The following is a 19,216-nucleotide window of genomic DNA, read 5'->3' as shown; positions in this document are numbered from 1 at the left end:
TTTCCCTTTTAAGAAATCTCCCTTTCAGCCCTTGCATTTGACATACCAGTTTTTGTTATTCTTGTGCTAACAACTTGGATTCCTTATTTAAGAGAGTCTCTCTCTCTCTCTTTTTTGTTTATGCTGCTTTCATCTGTGCTGGGTAATTAATTGCCTCACTGGCTGGAACTACTTTTTGTATAGATGCCACTGACTGCTGCCTCCACTGGGTTCCACCCAGTCCCCTAAACCTAGAGGACTCAGAGAGATGCCAGGCCAGATTAGTTTTATTTATCTTTCAAGAAAATTTTTAAACAAAACAAAACACAATTTTCTTGCTGGTTGACAATTTAGGATGAACGAGTTTTGAGCATGAGTGAATCTGGGATGTTAACTGTACAGTGAAAGACTGTGAGCTGTCACAATTTTATTTTTAGAGCTGGTGAGTCCAATATTACAAATAAGAACCTGCATATTCAAACATTTGTATGAAAATGTTAATTTTTAGGAAGGTTTGTTGTTGTTGTTGTTGTTGTTATTTAAGTAGATGGGTGATGTGCTTAAATTGTAATGAGCTGAAAAATTGACCACTTAGATGTTGAAGGTCCATCGAGGTGACCTCACCTATGACCCATTTTTAGTGCTCCTTGCCCTGGGTATAATCTGTGACTCTCTTTAACCACTCCTGTTTTGATTAAGGAAATAAAGAATATTTCCCATATTTTGCTACTGAGTATATTCTTATGTCGACTTTGCCACTCACATTGTCATTTCCATTGCCATAAGGGTATCTATCAAAGCAGAGGTTGTTTTGTAACTTCTCGTAATAAGGAGAACCTTATACCCGATTGGTGGCTTTTTTGATATATGAATTGTTCTCAAGATTGTCCTGAAATGCCTTGTTTGTTGTCATTCTAGTTAGACAAGTAATCAGCCTTGAGCTGCACACTATTTTAACAAAGAGATTTGGTTTTTTCCCTTTTCTTTCTTTTTTTCCCCCCGTCTCAGGTGTTTAGAACTATAAGAGATTTGTTTTTCTAATTGCTTAGTTGCAGTTAGGTGGAACCTACATATTATTTTTTTTCTGCTGCAGAATTTTTATCATGTGGAATTAAGCAAGTACCCTGTCTTAGTCCATTTTTCCTTGCTTATAACAGAATACCTGAAACTGGGTAATTTATAAAGAAAATGCTTTTATTTCTTACAGTTCTGGAGGCTGAGGAGCCCCAGGTTGAGGGGCTTCATCTTGTGAGAGCCTTCTTGCTGGTGGAGACTCTGAAGAGTCCCGAAGTGGTGTGGGGAATCATATGGTAAGGACTGAACATGTTTGTTCAGGCCTCTCTTTCTCTTTTTATAAAACCACTGGTTCCCTGCCCACAATAACTTATTAATTCATTAACACATTAATCCATAATGTGACATCATGGTGGCTTTATAATTAGGGGAAGTATAAACTTATTCCCCAATGTGACATTATTGAGACGTGGGGCCTTTAAAAGGTGGTTGAATCACAAGGACAGACCCATTTAGCATGGGTTAATGGGTGTGTCCTCGTGATTCAACCACCTTTTAAAGGCCCCACCTCTCAATAATGTCACATTGGGGATTAAGTTTCAACATGACTTTTGAAGGGACATTCAAACCACAGCATAACCAGTAAATATATCCACAAAATAGCTTTTTAAAAATTTGACTGTGACCTAGCATTTACAAATGCTTAATTAAATATTTTTATAAAATTACACATGAATAGTTCCCTCTCCTTTAACTTCAGGTACAGCTTAATTGTGAAAACAGGGTGGGTGCTATTTAGAAGCCCATGGTCCTATAGATGTTCTTAATATTCAGCTCTAACATTTGAATATCCTTTAGATTGATAGCATTTAGGGGCATTTAGCTTGAGTTCAATGAGGTTAGAATTATAGAAAAAAACATAAAATTTTTACTCACTAATCAATTCAGATATTGCATATTTTAGATCCCTCTGGAGAATTAATTAAATATTCAGTTATTTTGAAACTGAATTAGTGAAGGGGTAATTTGATTAAATAACACTTTTGCTATAAGAGACATTCTAAAACTTCAGTCTAGAATACATCACGTAGGAGGAGGTGTAACAAGCAGTCTCTCACCTTCAGGTTTCTGAGTTTCTCCAGATGTCTCCTGTGCTCATTTCTTCCTCTGGTAATTATATTAGTGTTTGGGAAAAGATGATCTGGTGGAGAGTATATAGAGCTGTACACAGCATGATGACATTGTCAGAGTGGAAATTTCACAGATGAGACTTTAGTTGGACTCTAAGATTTTGTTCTGTGACCTCTTTACAGATTCCTTTCTCAATGTCATAGCTTGGATCTGCTAAATGGATACAGTTAAATAAAGGGTATCAATTTATGAGCCAAAAAAACCTCCTGGTAACCTACTAGACTAGACAGATGATTTTTTTGTATGCAGAAAGTATTCTATGCAGAAATATTTAGATCCATTCTCCATCTAGATGTGAACAAGGTGACAGAATATGACTTTCTAACACTTGTGCCCTCACAGAAACATCAAGTTAAACAACTATCTATGCATAACACTATTTTCACAAGAGCTAAGGAAACCAGGTGAGAGATTACAGCACCTGGGAATAGCACAGAAATAAGAAAAGATACATCGAAGAAGGTAGGAAAGATAGTTTTATATCACCTGCATCACCCCTCCCCCAACCCCGGGCATCACAGCTTGGAGAGAGGTACCCTTTGTGTGGGGAAAGGAGAGGAATGTGAGCATCAGCCTTTGCCTTGGGCCCCAACACTGGAACAGATCCAGTAAAACCCAATGTTGGGCGAGTCCCCATGACTTTAGACCCCAGGCTGGTATCCGTGAACTGAGCCTCCAGACCTGCCCAGCACCAGGGTAGATCCTCTAGCCTCAGGCTCCAGGCTTGCCTGGCAGACTCAGTTTCTAGGCACACATGAACAAGAGGCTCACCCTGGTGGCCTCTGGTTCCCAATAGCCTCCAGCAGTGAACTGGCCCTCGCATCCCTAAACTTCGTCTTCCCCACTGCCAGTTTAGCACCCCTGGCCTCAAGATCCAGGTCTGCCTTGTGTCAGATTGTTCCCTGTAGTCCTACTCTCTAGGCTAGCACCTGTGCCCCCACACTCCAACAGACCTGGGGTCCAGCAGACCCATCCCAGTAGACCACAGTGCTGAGCCAGTGCCCATGGATCAAGGCTCCAGGACCACCCCTCTGAACTCAGGTTTCATGTAAGCCCGCATGGTCCCAGGACCCAGGCCAGTCTTGAAGAACTAGCTTTAGGCCAGCACCTGCATGCCCATCCTCCAAGCTGGCCCCCTCAAGCCCATGCTCCAGACCAGCACCTGGGATCCTAGGTTCAAGATGCCCTTGTTGGACCCAGGCTCCATGTCTGACCCAGCACTACACCACTTCCAGTCTCCAGGCTGGTCCTTGTCGATCAAGGCTCCAGAAGGCACAAGATACGGACCCACTCCAATAGATTCCAGTGCCAGACTGGCCCCTATGGACTGAGGCTCCAGGACCACCCTTGCAGATGTAGACTCCATGGCAGACCCACCTCCATGAACTCAGGCTCCAGAACCACCTCTGCAGACACAGACTCCAGGGCAGCCCCTGTGGACCCACACCCACCCCTATGAACTCAGGCTTTAGGCCTACCCCAGTACAGGGGCATATATCACAGGCCAACCCCACAGACACAGGCTGCAGGCTCAATCTTGTGGATCTGAGAGAGAGGTCTGTGCACCTGCTGACCCAGACACTAAGCAAGCCTGCCCAGAGACCATGCCAGATGGCCTGCCCAGAATCTCTAGATGGGCTAACTACTGAAGGTCTTTCCCAGAAAAAGCCAGTTTGCAAAAACTGGAATAAGCCACCACTCTTGAAATGCACAGACACCAACATACAGCCACAAGATTCAACAACAATCAGGGAAATATGATACCACTAAAGGAACAAAATAAAGCTCCAGTAACTGACCCTTAAGAAATGGAGATTTATGAACTGCCTGACAAGGAATTCAAAATAATTGTTTTTAAGGTAGCTCAGCAAACATCAAGAAAATACAGAGAAGCAACCCAACATAATAAGGAAAATCATAAATGACCAAAAAGAAAAATTTAACAGAAAGAATAAAATTATTTAAAAACCAAATTACAGAGCTTAAAAAGACAACGAATGCAATAAAAAATGCAATAGAAAAACATCAACAGCAGAATTGACTGAGTAAAGAAAAAAATATGTGAACTCAAAGAAAAGTTATTTGAAAGTATACAGTCAGAGAAGAAAAAAGAAATAAAGCTCATGGGATTTATGAGACAGCACCAAAAGAACAAATATTTGAATTATATGAGTTTAAGAAGAAGAGAAAGTCCAAGGTCCAGAAAGCCTATTTTAAAAAATAATTGCAGAAAACTTTCCAAATATAAGGAAAGACGTAAATATCCAGTTAAAGGAAGATCAGAAGTCTTCAACTGGATTCAATTCAAATAAGACTACACTAAGACATGTAATCAAACTGTCAAAAATCAAAGATAAAGAGAGGAACCTGGAAGCAGCAAAAGAAGTAAGTAACACATCAGGAAGTTCCAGTAAGGCTAGCAGTGGATTTCTCAGCAGAAACCTGACAGTAAGGAGAGAGTGGAATAATATATTCAAAGTGTTAAAAGAAAACGATTGCCTACCAAGAATACTATACCTGCCTAAGTTATCCCTCAGAAATGTAGGCAAGATACGTTCTCAGACAAAGGTTGAGGGAGTTTATTATCACCAATCTTGTCTTACAAGAAATGCTAAAGAGAGTTCTTCAAGCTGAAAGATAATGATGCTAATTAGTAACACAAAAATGTATGGAAGTATAAAACTCACTGATAAAAGTAAGAACACAGTCAAATTCAGAATACTCTAATACTGTAATGGTGGTATGTAAATCATTTATATCTTTGGTAAAAAGGTTAAAAGACAAAACTAATAATAGCTGCAATAATTTGTTAGTGATACACAATATAAAAATATGTAAATGCGACATCAAAACACAAAATGGAGGGAAGATGGCAGATAGAAGACAGGGCTAACATGCAGCTCTCACTTGGATGAACAGAACGATATGTGGAGACTCACACCATAGACTTTTGCTCCAGGAACCACTGCAGGAGCATACCAGGAAAACTGAAAGAAATCACAGATCCTTTGAAAGAAGCAGCAAGCTGCTGCAGATTCTGAGACAGGTGAAAAATTGAGTTCCCAAAGTGTGAGAGGAGGAAAACCTGCCTCTGAACACACATCCCCACTGCAGAACCTGAAAGTACAGATTATGGGAGACGTATTTAACCTTACCTAGAGTTGGAACAAATCAGGCATGAAATACAAAAGTAGAAGCAGTAGTGGGAAGAGCCTTGTAGGCACTCCTATTCTCCAGTTTGAGCCCAAAGGCATTATCCCTGACTGTATTTCACAGGGGCTCTCAGGGAAGGCAGGTGGTGGAATTTGGGAGGGAGTCACATGGTGAATGAAGCTTCCAATGGAACTTTGCAATAATTTAGACTGGGCACAAACTCTCTTGAGCAAAATTTGGGGATGAACAGGAAAAGCGGCAAAAAGGAAAGCAGGAGATGCAGCCAACAGTGTGGGCAGACAGGGACAGGCATGGCCTGTCAGCAGGGAAACATATAGGCTGGGGCTAGGTCTGAGTCTCTCCCTGCAGGCTGCCTGGAGATAAACTTGCTGCTGTTAGCAAGGCACTGCAGGAGTGAGACTGGCCACGTAAACTCTGTGAGAGCTCGGCGAGGCCTATTGCTATTGGCTCCCCCCCACTTCCCTGGCAACAGAGGCAGCCATAATTCCTTCTGGAACATAACCCCATTGGCCTAAGAGCCACCCCTCCATCCCCAACAGTGGCCAAGGCAAGCCCCACCCAAAGAGAGTCTGAGCTCAGACCCACCTAATCCTGCCCTGTCTGATGGTATTTCTCTACCTCCCCTGGTAGCCCATCACAAAAGACATAAACTCTTGGGAGCTTTATGAACCCACTCATCACCCTGAGAAACCCAAATACTTATCCTGGCCAACTTAGAGCAAGCTTATATCTCCCTTCTACTATTGCAGCTGGTGCTGTCTCAAAAGTGCCACCTCCTGGCTGGAGGCCAATCAACTTAAGACATTATAGCAACTCATGACAGAATAACCCTGCTCCAAGGAAAGAGAAAATGGCAGCTAATTACACTCCCTGCAACATCTTGGCTAACCAGTGGTCCTGAGTCTTTCCATGTGACAACTTCACTTCTAGCATAACCAGCATTTGAGAAAGACAGCACACAAAACATATCTACAACCAATGACTTTCGCAGAGTCTGCTTCACTCCCCTGCCACCTCTACCAGAGCAGGTGCTGATATCCATGGCTGACAGACCTGAAGATGGATCACAGCACAGGACTCTTTACAGACATTTGCCAGCACCAGGCAGGGCCTGGTAGCCACACTGGGTGGCTAGACCCAGAAGAACAATAACAATCACTGCAGTCTTGCTCCCAGGAAGCCCCATCCCTAGGGGAAAGGGGAGTGTACCACATTAAGGGATCACCCCATGGGACAAAAAAATCTGAACAGCAGCTCTTGAGTTTCAGGTTTTCCACTTAACTAGTGTACCCAAATGAGAAGAAATCTGTAAAGCAACTCTGATAACAAGGTTCTGTAACACTCCCAAAAGACTAATTAGCTCCCCAGCAATGAATCCAAACCAAGAAGAAATCTCAGAATTGCCAGATAAAGAATTCAGAAGGTTGATTATTAAGCTACTCAAGATAGCAGAGAAAGGTGAAAACCAACTTAAATAAATTTAGAAAACAATACAGGATATGGACAAAAGATGCTCCAGATAAATAGATATCATAAATAAAAAACAATTACAACTTCTGGAAATGAAAGACACATTTTGAGAAATACAAAATACACTGGAAAATTTCAACAATCGAACCAGTAGAACAAAGAACTTCAGAGCTCGAAGACAAGGCTTTTGAATTAACCCAATCAGACACAGACAAAGAAAAAATAATTTAAAAAAATGAACAAAGCCTCCAAAAAATTTGGGATTATATTAAATGGCCAAACCTGAGAACAATGAGTGTTCCTGAGGAAGAAGAGAAATCTAAAAGTTTGGAAAACATATTTGAGGGAATAATTGAGGAAAACTTCTCTGGCCTCACTAGAGAGCTAGACATTCAAATAAAAAAAGTTCAAAGAACACCTAGGAAATTCATCACAAAAAGATCATCACCCAGGCACGTAGTCATCAGGTTATCTAAAGTAAAGACAAAGGAAAGAATCTTAAGAGCTGTGAGGCAAAAGCATCAGGTAATGTATAAAGGAAAACCTATCAGATTAATAGCAGATTCCTCAACAGAAACTCTACAAGCCACAAGGGATTGGGGCCCTATCCTTAGCTTCCTCAAATAAAATAATTGCCAGTCAAGAATTTTGTATCCAGAAAAACTAAGCTTCATAAATTAAGGAGAGATAAAGTCTTTTTCAGAAAAACAAATGCTGAGACAATTTGCCACTACCAAGTCAGCACTACAAAAAATTCTGAACTCAAAACAAAACCTTGAAATACACCAAAGTAGAACCTCTTTAAAGCATAAATCTCACAGGGCCTATAAAACAATAACACAATGAAAAAAAAGATATTTAGCCAACAATGAGAATGATGTATAAAATAGTACCTCACATCTCAATACTATCATTGAATGTAAATGGCCTAAATGCTCCACTTGAAAGATACAGACTAGCAGAATGGATAAAAATCCACCAACCAAGTACCTTATCTATTGTCTTCAAGATACTCACCTAATGTATAAGGACTCATTTAAATTTAAGGTAAAGGGGTGGAAAAAGATATTGCATGCAAATGAAAACCAAAAGCGAGCAGGAGTTGCTATTCTTATATCAGACAAAACAGACTTTAATTCAACAACAGGTAAAAAAGACAAAGAGAGATATTACATAATGATAAAAGTAGTAGTCCAACAGGAAAATACCACAATCCTAAATATATATGCACCTGACATGGAAGCTCCAAAATTTATTAAACAATTATTACTAGATATAACAAATGAGATAGATGGCAACACAATAATAGTGGCAGACTTCAATACTCTGCTGACAGCACTAGACAGGTCATCAAGACAGAACATCAGTAAAGAAACAATGGACTTAAACTATACCCTAGAACAAATGAACTTAACAGGTATATACAGAACATTCTACCCAACAACTGCAGAATATCCATTCTTCTCATCAGCACATGGAACACTCTTTATGACAGACCATATGATAGGGCACAAAACAAGTCTCAATAAATTTAAGAAAACTGAAATTATATCAAGTACCCTTTCAGACCACAGTAGAATAAAATTGGAAAATAACTCCAAAAGGAACCCTCACAACTATATAAATACATGGAAATTAAATAATCTGCTCCTGAATGATCTTTGAGTCATCAATGAAATCAAGATGGAAATTTAAAAATTATTTGAACAATAATAGTGACACAACTTATCAAAACCTCTTGGAAACAGCAAAAGTGGTGCTAAAAGGAAAGTTCATAGTATTAAATGCCTACATCAAAAAGTCTGAAAGAGCACAAATAGACAATCTAAGGTCACATCTCAAGCAACTAGAGAAACAAGAACAAACCAAACCGAAACTCAGCAGAAGAAAAGAAATAACAAAGATCAGAGCAGAACTAAATGAAATTGAAACAAAAAATACAAAAGATAAATGAAACAAAAAGCTGGTGCTTTGAAAAGATAAACCAAATTAATAGACCAAAAAAAAGAAGAAAGAAAACCCAAATAAGCTCAATTAGAAATGAAATGGGAGATATTACAACCAAAACCACAGAAATACAAAAGATCATTCAAGGATACCATGAACACCTTTGTTCACACAAACTAGAAAATCTAGAGAAGATGGATAAATTACAGGAAATACACAACCTTCTTAGATTAAGTCAGGAAGAAATAGAAACTCTGAACAGACCAATAACAAGTAACAAGGTTAAAACAGTAATTTAATAATTGCCAACAAAGAAGTTGAGGACCAGATGGATTAACAGCTGAATTATTTCAGACATTCACAGAAGAATTGGTACCAATCTTCCTGAAACTATTGCAAAAGATAGAGAAAGAGGCTGAAGCCAGTATCACCTTAATACCAAAATCAAGAAAAGACATAACAAAAAATGAAAACCACAGACCAATATCCCTGATGACATAGATGCAAAAATCCTCAACAAAATACCAGCTAACCAAATCTAACAGCATATCAAAAAGATAATCCACCATATATTAAACCAGGGATAGTTTAATATATGCAAGTCAATAAATGTGACACATAAACAGAATTAAAAACAAAAACTATATGGTTATCTCAATAGATGCAGAAAAAGCATTTGACAAAATCCAGCATCACTTTATGACTAAAACCTTCAGCAAAATTGGCATAGAAGGGACATACTTCAAGGTAACAAAAGCCATTAGTGACAGACCCACAGCCAACATTATACTGACTGGGGAGAAGTTAAAAGCATTCCTTCTGAGAACTGGAACAAGATAAAGATGCCCACTTTCATCACTTCTGTTCAACATAATACTGGAAGTCCCAGCCAGAGCAATCAGGTAAGAGAAAGTGTTGCAGGAAGTCAGGGACCCCAAACAGAGGGACCGGCTGAAGCCATGGCAGAAGAACGTGGATTGTGAAGATTTCATGGACATTTATTAGTTCCCCAAATTAATACTTTTATAATTTCTTATGCCTGTCTTTACTGCAATCTCTAAACATAAATTGTGAAGATTTCATGGACACTTATCACTTCCCCAATCAATACCTTTGTGATTTCCTATGCCTGTCTTTACTTTAATCTCTTAATCCTGTCAGCTGGGGAGCATGTATGTTGCCTCAGGACCATGTGATAATTGCGTTAACTGCACAAATTGTACAGCATGTGTGTTTGAGCAATATGAAATCTGGGCACCTTGAAAAAAGAACAGGATAACGGCAATTGTTCAGGGGATAAGAGAGATAACCTTAAACTCTGACCGCCAGTAAGCCGGGTGGAACAGAGCCATATTTCCCTTCTTTCAAAAGCAAATGGGAGAAATATCGCTGAATTCTTTTTCTCAGCAAGGAACATCCCTGGGAAAGAGAATACGTGCCTGGAGGTATAGGTCAATAAACGGCCACCCCAGGTGTGCCTGTCTCTTATGATCGAGACTGCAGGGGTGAAATAGACCCCGGTCTCCCATAGCGCTCCCAGGCTTATTAGGAAGAGAAAATCCCTGCCTAATAATTTTGGTCAGACCAGTTGCTCTCAAAACCCTGTCTCCTGATAAGACGTTATCAATGACAATGGTACCCAAAACTTCATTAGCAATTTTACTTTCACCCCAGTCCTGTGGTCCTGTGATCTCGCCCTGACTCCACTTGCCCTGTGATATTCTATTACCTTGTAAAGTACTTGATGTCTGTGACCCACACCTCTTCGCACACTCCCTCCCCTTTTGAAAACCCCTAATAAAAACTTGCTGGTTTTTGCGGCTTGTGGGGCATCACGGAACCTACCGACATGTGATGTCTCCCCCAGACACCCAGCTTTAAAATTTCTCTTTTGTACTCTGTCCCTTTATTTCTCAAGCTGGCTGATGCTTAAGGAAAATAGAAAAGAACCTATGTGAATATCGGGGCAGATTCCCTGATAAGAAAGAAATAAAGGGCATCCAAATCAGTAAAGAGAAAATCCAACTGTTGCTGTTCATCAATGATATGATCAATACCTAGAAAACTCTAAGACTCATCCAAAGAGCTCCTACATTTGATACATGAATTCAGTAAAGTTTCAGGTACAAAATCAATATACACAAATCAGTAGCACTGCTATACACCAATAGTGACCAAGCTGAGAAACAATCAAGAACTCAACCCCTTTTGCAATAGCTACAAATAAAATAAAATAAAATAAAATAAAATAAGATACTTAGGAATATATCCAACCGAGGAGGTGAAAGGTCTATATGAAGAAAACTATAAAACACTGTCGAATGAAATCATAGAGAACACAAACAAATGGAAGCACATCCCATATTTACGGTGGGTAGAATAAATATCGTGAAAATGACCATACTGCCAAAAGCAATCTACAAATTCAATGCAATTCCCATCAAAATACCATCATCATTCTTCACAGAACTAGAAAAAACAATCCTAACGTTTATGTGGAACCAAAAAATGAGCATGCATAGGCAAAGCAAGGCTGTATTAGTCCATTTTTACGTTGCTTATAAAGACATATCCGAGACAGGGTAATTTATAAACAAAAAGAGGTACAATGAACTCACAGTTCCACGTGGCTGGGGAGGCCTCACAATCATGGTGGAAGGTGAAAGTCATGTCTTACATGCTGGCAGACAAGAGAGAAGTGAGAACCAAGTGAAAATGGTTTCCCCTTATAAGCCATCAGATCTCGTGAGACTTATTCACTACCACAAGAACAGTGGGGGGAAACCACCCCCATGATTCAATTATCTCCCACCAGTCCCCACCACAACACGTGGGAATTATAGGAACTAAAATTCAAGATGAGATTTGGGTGGGGACACAGCCAAACCACATCAGAGACTAAGCCAAAAACAAAAAAAAAAATCTGGAGGCATCACACTGCTTAACTTCAAACTATGCTACAAGGCTATACTATGGTTTGGTACTGGTATAAAAATAGGTACTCAGACCAATGGAACAGAATAGAGAACCCAGAAATAAAGCCAGATAATTATAGCCAACTGATCTTTGGCAAAGCAAACAAAAACATGAAGTAGGGAAAGGATACCCTTTTCAACAAAAAGTGCTGGCATAATTTGCCAACCACATGTAGAAGAACAAAGCTGGATCCTCATCTCTCACCTTATACAAAAATCAACACAAGAAAGATGAAAGACTTAAATATAATATCTGAAACCATAACAATTCTAGAAGATAACCTCAGAAAAACTCTTCTAGACATTGGCTTAGGCAAAGAGTTCATGACCAAGAACCCAAAAGCAAATGCAACAAAAACAAAGATAAATACATGGGACCTAATTAAACTGAAAAGCTTCTGCATAACAAAAGTAATAATCAGCAAGGTAAACAGACAACCCGCAGAGTGGGAGGAAATCTTCACAAACTATGCATCTGACAAAGAACTAATATCCAGAATCTACAAGGAACTCACAAATCAGCAAAACAAAAACAAAAACAAAAAACAAAATAAAAAACAAAAAACAATCCCATCAGAAAGTGGGCAAAGGACATGGGTAGACAATGCTCAAAAGAAGATAAACAAATGGCCAAGAAACCTATGAAACAATGCTCAACATCACTAATTATCAGGGAAATTCAAATCAAAACCACAATGAGACACCACCTTACTCCTGCAAGAATGGCCATAATCAATAAATTTAAAAAAAAAAAAGATGTTGGCATGGATGTGGTGAAAAGGGAACACTTTTACACTGCTAGTGGGAATGCAAACTAATAAAAACCACTACGGAAAACAGTATGGAAATTCCCCAAAAACTAAAAATAGAACTATCATTTGATCCAGCAATCCCATGAATAGGTATCTACCTAAAGGAAAAGAAGTCATTATATAAAAAAGGCACTTGCACATGTATGTTTATAGCAGCACAATTTGTAATTGCAAAAAATGAAACCAGCCTAAATGCTCATTGACTGAGTGGATGAAGAAACTGTGACACACACACACACACACACACACACTATGGAATACTACTCTGCCATGAAAAGGAATAAATAATGGCATTTGCAGCAACTTGAATGGAGTTGGAGACCATTATTCTAAGTGAAGTAACTCAGGAATGGAAAACCAAACATCATCTGTTTTCATTTATATGCGGAAGCTAAGCTATGAGGACATAAAGGCATAAGAATGATATAATGGACTTTGGGGACTTGGGGGGAAGGGTGAGAGGGAGGTGAGGAATAAAAGACTGCACATTGGGTACAGTGTGTACTGCTCGGGTGATGGATGCACCAAAATCTCAGAAATCACACAGAAGAACTTTTCCATCCAACCAGACACCACCTGTTCCCCAAAACTACTGAAATAAAAATTAAAAACAAAACCCACATGAAATGTGTGTGTGGGGAGTAAAAATGTAGTGTTATTTTATGTAATCAACATTAAGTTGTTATCAGCTTAAAATAACCTGTTATAAGATGTTTTATGTAAGCCTCATGGTAGGCAGAAATGATTATAATTTTTTCCTTTTAGTTGATATCATAGACCTGTATTATTTTCCCTTGGTAAGTTATTAAAGAATGAGAGTGTGTCAATTAATTGGTTTTAAAATGCATAACTTCAGTAATAACAGGATGCTAAATATGTATCTATTAATCTATGTATTGACTACTCTTATTTATTAAATACGTAGAGTCAGGAAAACCTATATTTGATTTCATTTCCTTACCTAAACACTTTGGCTCTTACCTAAAAATGTACTTTGACAACCCTAATTATTTGCATTTGGGGATATTTATTTTATGTCAGACTTTGGACTAAGAGATTCAAAAGCATATTCCATTTCAACCTTACAATCTATTAAAACCCATTTTGCAACTGAGCAAACGTGTATGGCCTAATGGTGATTCTCTATGACTATTTTCATGAGGGAACACTTTGAGCTTGACTTAGCACTCTGAACCCCTAGCTGGCATAAGCCAGATGTGAAGTGTAGTGCAATGACAGCCCTATTGAGCCTGATCCTGAAAGAGTGATGAAGGCAAGTCCTTCCAGTGGGAAGAACTCTGAACAGTATCTATCTACTAGCTATTAAGTCTGGAAAGGAGTGCAGCATGATGTAAGGATTTATACATATTATGACCAATGGGTAATGGTTTGGTTAGTGATTGGATTTCTGATAATCATGATTTTACCACTATCCCACACAACTTTGCTTCTGACCAAGAATTCACTTTGTAGTGAATCAAGGAAGGTAATGGGTTTATACTCAGTTATTTGTTGGCCTTCACATGTTTCCCATCACTCAAAAGCAGCTGACTTTGTTGAAATGTGTGTTAAAGACTTATTTATAATACCAGCTGGTATGTAACATTTTTCAGGGTGCTGTATACAGCTGATACCAACTGTATTTTCTTAGGCCAATTTATGATACTTTGTCCAGTTTGAATACAGGTATCTTGGAACCAAGGAATAGAAATAATTATACCTAATGACCAATTTGAAATTTTTGCTTCTAGTCTTTTGACCCTGGCTGCTATTGGCTGGAACCTTAAGTACTCAAGGGATGGGTGTGTCTTCCAGGAAACAAAACAATGGTTCTCCTGAATTGGAAACTACAACATGACCATTTTGGTCTCCTTATGCCATTGGAATAGAGGATTTGGTGTTGGTTGTGGTGACTGATCCTGAGCTTCAAAGTGAAAGTGGGCTTCTGTTGTGACATTAGGGGCATATTCTGAGGTATTTTCTTCTACTGCAACCAGAGGTGACATTGAATAGGGAAGGCTACTACAATTCTATATAGGCAGAACCCCCAAAGGACCTATATCTCTCAGAAATAAAGATTTGGGTGGCCTTACTAGGAAAAGAACTCTGAGCAGCAAAGGGGCTATGGAAGAGGAAATTAAATTGTAGCTATGGCCTAGTGACCAATTATAGATATAATGACCACTGATTTTCTTCCTATCTGTATTTCCTTCTTTGCTGTCAAATGTATAAATAACATCTCCTATCCAACCTTTTACTTTCTGAGCTCAGAACCTGATAGATATGGGTTAGACAGACACTTGCATGTTTGCTGTTTTTCTTTTTCTTTCCTCTCTCTTTCCAACAGCCTAAGGTAGAGTTACTCATGTTACAACTTGGTTCATTGGTTGATGGATATCAAGATGAGATGTTAGAGTAATTAACATCATTCGGGCAGCCTGGATTCCAGTTGGTGTGAGAATTGATGTCTTGTTTTTTGTTTGGAAGAGGGTTATTCACTATATAAGGGTCATTGTGTTTTGTTAGGTGTGAACATTTTTTGGAAGTTTAATTAGGGGAAGAAGAATGTAGGCAAAGTTGGGCAGACATAGAGTTGAACTAGGAAAGATGTTTGTCCTGTGTTTTGGCTTTCCAGTGTTCAAATCTCTTTCTTATATGGAGGAAAACATGCACTTTGTAAATCTCCATGGGACACTGCATCCTGCCTTCCACTAAAAGCCGCAAAGGATCAGCTACTACCTTTTCTCTGTTCCCCTGGCAGCTATGCTACATGCATTGTGGCGGAGTCTTGGCCAATCAGGTGCTCCCAGTGTTGAATGAGAATCTTAAGTGAGATAAACAAGAGGCAGTGATCTTTCAGAATTCACTTCATAATGATGACACAGAGGGGATGGGAACAGCATCCAGTGTCCAGTGGCAGCAGAATCTGACAGTGTGTGGGAGCAGCAATTCATACAGTGACACCCTCACCAGGCAGTTTCTGTGGCATAGCCTTGCCCATGGTGCAGTGCGCTCTACCTCCCTTAATTCCCACCCATTTTCTCAGGTGCTACTGTTGATTTTATGAGCTTTCTAATATCCTTCCAATAAATTCCTCCTCTGCTGATGTTTTCCAGTGTAATTCTTGCAACCAAGAGCACTGGTTGCTAACGGTATATGTTATCATCCCATTTTCAGCTGACAGTTTGGGTCATTGAAAGGCTATATTAGAGGGCCAATAGTCACACAGTAAATGGGGTGAAATTTGAACCCAGATCCGCTTGATGCCAAGCTTGTATTCTAAACCACTACTCTGTTAAGTGCCATTAGTTAAAAATAGAAAATACTACAAAGACTAGCTTCCTACGGTTTTTAGAGAATTATTTGTTAGCTTAAGGACACAAGGAATTTACATGGTAGGTTATCACCAACTGTTGAGGCTACTGCTAGGAAAAACCACGTCATGCTGATGAGCTCAAGGAGATGCCTGTGCCATCACTTTCAGCACAAAATCACTGCAGAAGTGTTTGCCAGTCATGGGTCTGTCATTGTTTTTCTGGAGTCTAGACAGGGTGTTGCTTCCTACCTCTTTTCTGCTGGCTGGTGACCTTCCCTTTTTCATGCTTCCTGCCTTCTTCCCCACCTCCTCTAAAATGAGCTTCCCTTGTTGATTCCCACTACAGACTTTTCCTTCTCTAGGAGAAACCTTAGATAATTATTCCTGCCCCCCTCCCAAAATATAATCCTGCTCTTTAAGGAGGGATTTTTTTTTTTCATTCCTTTGGATTGGAAAAATGCTCCTTTGGTTCATGGTAGAGCCTGACTTTTAAAAGCCTTCTGAGAGGATGTCTCATGGTTAACCCTGGGGAGATGTTTCACTATCTGGCAGCCCTTCTCATCACGGACATTCAGTTTAAATCTCTCTGTCCTTAGTTTTACCCCAATTTAGTCCTTCTATTCAGCCCAGTAATGACTCTGACTGTTGTTTACTCTGTGGACACTTTCCAATGACAATCACGTCTCCTCTCGGTCGCTACTCAGCAGAGCTGGGCATTTGAGAATCTTTTAATCATTTCTTTGTGTATGTCAGTCTCTTTGCCCTCTGAGTCATACTTGTGCTGTCCTCTTAACTTCCTTCAGTTTGAGCCCAATTGGAAATATGATTAGCATATAGATTTTTCCTGCTTCTGGCAAGGATTTTTACACTTAGTTGAAAAGAGAAGCTATACGTTTTGTAGAAAACTCAAGGTCTGACCCACCAAACTCCATTATTGCCTTCCTGGACCAATATCCTTCTTCAATAGCCATTTTACACAAAGTTTGTTTCTGGTAATGAGAAGTTAATTGCCAGGCTTTGATACATTTGGATGGGGTTTCTATTTTGTTATCTTAACTTCAGGCAATGTTACTTATCTCAGAATTGATTGTAGAATGCCTTAAATGTATCTGCAGTGGCTTATTGTTCTTTTAATAACCATCACTCTTTTGTAATAGGTATCTCTCTTGTCACAGATAGCTTCTGTGATCCGGAAACTCCTATCTCCTCTGGGATCTAACGTTAATTTTTGCAGCTGTCTTGTTATCCAGCAGTATTCTTTGTTTTGCTTTAACACAGCCACTGCTGTATTTATCAAGCCAGTGCTGTATTTATCAAGCACTGCACAGTTTAACTGCCTATAAAGATTAGGCCCAGGCTGTTTACTTACTGGGTTGGTTAAAATTGGCAATTGGGATAAGAGTCTTCCCTTTCCAACGAACGGCTGGTGCATGTGGCACATTTCCTGCCAGGTTGAAAAATATCAGTGCACTATTTACTATGTCTCTTTGAAGAGAAATCTGAAACCAGGGGATGCAAATGGAAACCTGCTCACTGTTGGTAGAGAAATTGCCTCCTAATTAGTTAACATTTGATAGACTTTGAATTTGACTTTTTCAAAAGCATTTGCCTGAGTTAACTAGACTTTATTTTTCACAGGTTTGTTTTTTATCAGTGTGTTGTACAGAGTGAATGGCCTCGGACCTTCAATGGCTGTGCACTGCTTTCTTAGGACTTTCCCTCGGAGGGAAGCACTGACCCTTATCTCCTTCCCTTTTCTCCACCATTAGAGCTCAGAGATCCCAAGAGGCAAAGCGGGGAAAGGTGGGTGACTAAATAACCAGGAATTCCCTGAGGTATCTGTTCTGTGTTGTTCCCTTGTGACAATGATGGGTGGCCTTCATGTGTCTGATGTTGTCCTATCATCACAACCAGAGTTATCCTCAATTCTCAGGACTAACTGTAACTCTAATCCCTTCTCATGCTACTGAGAAAGCATAACAGAGTACAAGGGAGTGAAAATGATATTATTTTAGGAAAAATTTAAATTCCTTTAGCTCAGTTAAAAATGTAGAAACTTCGGAGCTTTATATGTTATGAATGAATTAACTGTGACACCCCTAATCCCTGATCAAGATCCAGGGGTGGACCCAACAAGGATTGGAGCACTGCTGCCCTTCCCATGCTCCCTTGTTAGGATTTCAAGGGTGAAATAGCTCTTCTTTATCAGCTAATTGAGCCAGAAGGGACTATTTAGGAAAAGGAAGGTGAGGTGTCTTTTACTCCCAAAGATGTATATTCCTAGTTTCCTTCCTGTAGTGAAGATGATTGGATATTTTTATTTTATAAGGGTTAAAGACTTCAAACATATTCAATATTTTCTGTCTTTTTCTTTTTATCTTATTCTCTCAGTAATCTTCAGTCATCTATTAAAAAACAATAGTAAAGGGAGGGTAAGATTACTATGAATGACTTTCCTTTATACATGATATCTGGCTGTGGTTTTTCAATTGGGAAACAGATTTTCAGCCTACTGGGAAGGTTTACCGAGTATGCATTTGACTATTTTTCTCCCTGAATTTTATTATGTAAAAAGCTTCATAGGAGAAAGCTTTGCCATGAAGCTGTATTGCAGGTTTTTGTAAACTTGCATGGTTAGTGTCAACCAATAAACGTTTGATGAATGAATGAGCCAATATCTTATGCAATTGATAATGTTGTTGGCCATCTCATTTTTTACGGAGTGTACTGTTTGTTCAGTCTAACATTGCCAATAATTACTCTTACCCTAGCCCTCCAAGTGAGGGAAAATATGCTCCATGTTCTCCAGACTGAATTCTCATAGCTTAACATGGACACCCTTTTTGACTTTATTACTACTACAAAATCACATAGTCTTCTACTTGTAAGGAACAATGTACAGTGCAATGTAGGAATAAATACCCTAAATTATAGAAATTAGATTACTTACCCCTGATTATATAGCCAATTAGAACAAAGCTTAACTTCTGTAAAATTAGAGTTGATGACCTTAAGAATTAGAAACAAAAACAAAAAACAGCTTTGTTAAGATGTATGGTAAGCCTTGTTCTTTTGTGGTGATTTAGAATAAGAAGAATTGGCCAAATGCAATGTACCTTGAAGAAGTTTAAGAATATTAATTCACATCAGGTCAAAATCGTCACCATTATGAAAGTAATTACAACAACCACTGCTTTTGCTTATTTTCCATTTATGTGATTCAGCAGTACAAGCAAAATGAGGTAAAGTTATAGGTCAAGAACAGTCAGCCTTCTTCAGTTATTTCTGAAGCCTCTTATGATTGTGTTATAGCCCAGTGTTCACCTTAGACGTGTCTC

The 19,216-nt window shown here is 39.1% G+C and overlaps 1 long non-coding RNA gene across 1 annotated transcript in view; it reads left to right on the top strand.

The window, feature by feature from the left end:
• Positions 1-1,656: 1,656 nt before the first annotated feature.
• LOC129059142 (uncharacterized) overlaps positions 1,657-19,216 on the top strand; it is a 33,022-nt gene continuing 15,462 nt past the window's right edge. The window contains exon 1 of the long non-coding RNA XR_008524873.2: positions 1,657-17,681. This is a non-coding gene — a long non-coding RNA (uncharacterized LOC129059142). The remainder of the gene's footprint in view (positions 17,682-19,216) is intronic.

The sequence above is a fragment of the Pongo abelii genome, chromosome 3 (genome assembly GCF_028885655.2).
Source record: "Pongo abelii isolate AG06213 chromosome 3, NHGRI_mPonAbe1-v2.0_pri, whole genome shotgun sequence".
Classification (NCBI taxonomy): Eukaryota; Metazoa; Chordata; class Mammalia; order Primates; family Hominidae; genus Pongo; species Pongo abelii.
Note: the sequence above shows the minus strand (reverse complement) of the source record. Positions and strands in the feature narration are given on the sequence as shown.